This window comes from Triticum aestivum, chromosome 7B (genome assembly GCF_018294505.1).
Source record: "Triticum aestivum cultivar Chinese Spring chromosome 7B, IWGSC CS RefSeq v2.1, whole genome shotgun sequence".
In the NCBI taxonomy this organism is placed as follows: domain Eukaryota; kingdom Viridiplantae; phylum Streptophyta; class Magnoliopsida; order Poales; family Poaceae; genus Triticum; species Triticum aestivum.
The window spans coordinates 122,193,398-122,196,583 of NC_057813.1; the positions used below are offsets into that span (position 1 = coordinate 122,193,398).

General features: G+C 43.6%; 1 long non-coding RNA gene across 1 annotated transcript; it reads right to left on the minus strand.

The window, feature by feature from the left end:
- Positions 1-1,046: 1,046 nt before the first annotated feature.
- On the minus strand, positions 1,047-2,004 carry LOC123162151 (uncharacterized). Its single transcript, XR_006481073.1, has 2 exons — positions 1,747-2,004; positions 1,047-1,603 (listed from the first exon to the last, which is right to left on the minus strand). It is a non-coding gene; the product is annotated as an uncharacterized lncRNA (long non-coding RNA).
- Between the last annotated feature and the right edge of the window lie 1,182 nt (positions 2,005-3,186).

Sequence of the window (3,186 nt, forward strand, 5' to 3'; positions counted from 1 at the left end):
CCTCAGTGCTAGTAACAGGGCCATCAGGGCCATTTAGTTCAGCCAGATGGTTCTTCCTATGTCTATGATTAGCTAAAGCCATAAAATAAGCATTATTATGGTCCCCTTCCAAAAATTTTCTGTCCCTGGATCTTTGCCATAAGGCTGTCTCTTCCTTTTTCCAAATATCATCCAACTCTTTCTTAATAAGATTCATTCTCTCCCCCTCACTAGGAGACAGCTGACTATGTTCTGATTTCACATCCAGTATGTCAAACTCCATAAGGAGGGATTTCTTCTTTTTCTTCATGGCAGCCTCTAAATTAATACTCCAACCTTTAATGATTTTCTTCAAGACTCTGGTTTTGCACATCCAGTTCTCAATAGAAGACCTAGCATCACCATGCCTAGTCCACACATCATGAACAAGCTGAGAGAACCCATGCTGGGCTAGCCACCATTTCTCAAACCTAAACATTTTAGGACAATTAACTCTCCTAGCCCCAGTGTCTAAAACTAGGTGGGTGTGATCACTCCCCACCCTTGGCATGGTTAGTTCTGTTTCTGTCTGGGATTTTCAGGTTAGCCAGTCTCATGCAGCGGCAATTCTGTCTACCAATCTGAAGCGTCTGATAGTACGATATCAAAATGCAAAAGGAAGTTGACACCGGAAAAGGTTTGCGGGTTCTTTGCTTGCCTGCTTATCATGCAAAGGATCAAAGTGAGATATGTGCTGAAGCAATGTAGCAGGACGAGGGGTATTCTGAATTTACGAGTTAAGTAGCAACGAGGAGCTGGTTAACGTCTCCAATTTGTGTGGCACGCAATATTAGCATATGAAGCGAAGATCTTGGACTTTGGCGGCTACAGCTATTTTTTGGACTATATGGCTCACCAGAAATCGGTAAGTTTTCGACAACAATTGGATTCCCCTTGTGATAATCGCAGAACAGTGCCTGTGCAGACAGGACCAAGCTATGGCACATAGAACTCGCGGGGTGGAGAGACGTTCTGTTCAGAGTTGGCTTTTTTTAGATGATCAGGGAGGCAAAGGTAATACGATTGCATGAAATGAAACCATAGTTTATACAAGATGCAAAGTCCTCTACACATTGATAGCATCAACTAATACAATGTCCCCCTACACATTGATAGCATCAACTAATACAATGTCCTCTACACATTGTACAGAAACTGCGTCAATTAATTCGGACAGGAGGTTGTAGAATTATTCCTAAAACGAAGCCCCTACACAGTAATGCATCATCGTTGCAACCTCATCTACAACATTCAATCATCATCACAGAACATCAAACCGTGCACCATGTGCGACTCTCCTGGCAAGGTACTTCTTAGCATTCTCACGGGCAAGATCCCAGTACATAGCTCTTCCCTCCGGCGTTGAAGTAAACATATTCCTATCCACATCTCTCATGACTGGATCTATGACCAATGCCTGAAGCCTGCTGGAGTTATCTGCAACATGAGCTGCAAGTTCAATCTCACCACGGGCCCCATGGAACCCTGTGATGAGCACCCTCTTTAGATGACCATGGCGACACGGAGGAAGGCTCCTGATAGGTAACTTCTCAAAGTCATTCAGCGGAAAGGAGCGGCGCAGAAACTGCATAGATCAGGAATAGCATTAGCATTTTATTCTTGTACAGTGCCTTCTTCAGTCACAGAGAACACATGAAGACAATGCAATATAGGTAACAGATAATATAGGAGGTATGCATTGTAAGGGATAAGATGATGATAACTTACATGTATATCTAACTCTTCTAGTAGAGGGGCAGCTTTGAGAAAAGAAGCCAAGGAGAGGAGATTTTCCTGACCAGAGAAATACAATCTCAGCTGTAGATACTTCACATGAGAAAACTTGGTCACACCCTCTGGCAAGTAAATCACCTACAAATGCATGTTTAACTAAGTGAATAGATGTGAGGGGGATGTAATCATAGCATCAGAGTGATCGAGCAGCAAACCTTTAATGTCATGCATGCACTCAGATTCAGGTTCTGTGCATGGGGCATCGCTCGGGGAAGTTCGGTAATGGCATGCTCTAGTGTTAACGAAGGAAAGTTCATTTCCACGTGTCCTAGTTGCAGACTTTGACTGAGATCAAGAGGTACCATAAATCCATCATATACAAAACTTCGGAGGTTCTTGGAGATGAAGTGTATTTTGTTTATGCAACTGTGCGCCACGTGCAAGTGTTGCAGATGCGGAAGTGATACCTTTATGTCATCATGCGGATGGCACATAAAGATGCTTAATCTCTCAAGATTGGAGCAACTTGACAGAACAAGCTGAAGATCATTTGAAGAGACATCCACACTGCTTAGATGAAGCGCTTTGAGGCTTGGAAAACCACTAAAGTTGGGTTGTGCTTTAAGTGATACCAAGCTGAGACGAATTGCCTCAAGGCGGGACATGCTTTGCTTGTCGAAAAGCTCAAACGGGAACCGGAACACGTGCCGATGTTTGTGGCATCTTAAGTCCTCGGGCTCCAATTCAATTGCTAGATTCTTTGCCCGTGACGAGACAGCAAATTTCACCCAGCTATTGAGATGATCAACTAGCAGCTTGTCAAATGGGAACTTAATCTGAAATTCTTCAACAGCCGTAGCACCACACTGCTTCAAGACAGCATTGACACTTCCAATGAAAACCCGCGCGCGCTGCTCTTTGCTGGAAGTAGTACTGTTGGCACACATCGTGGCACCATCGAATATTAGATTAGGGCATGATGTCCATGTGTGTCTCCACTTGCTTGAAAGAGTGCTTGTCCGAACAATTTCATTCAGGGGCAGCTTTGATAGGATCAAACAGAGGACATCCTGAAGCACGGCCATGTCAGGAGAAGCAATTAAATTTCTGGCAACACACACACATAAACAGATCTTGTTACAACAGAATATCATCAAATTCATGTTGGTTTGGTGATTTTGTTTTTGGAGAGACAATGATTGATCTCTTAGGAAACTAGAAGCAAGATTGACATAGGCAAAAGTCCCCTGAAACTACTGTTCTGCCATTGCTACTGAGAAGAAATGGGTGAGGAAGCCAGTTGAGGTGTTCCACAAGATGTTTTCCTCTGTGCAGCAAAGTGGTAAGTTCTTCTAAAGGAGCGCGACAGTAAGCCGATGGAGAGGTCGATCAGATGACACCAGGAAACTTTGACCAGATATATTGTTTTGTTTC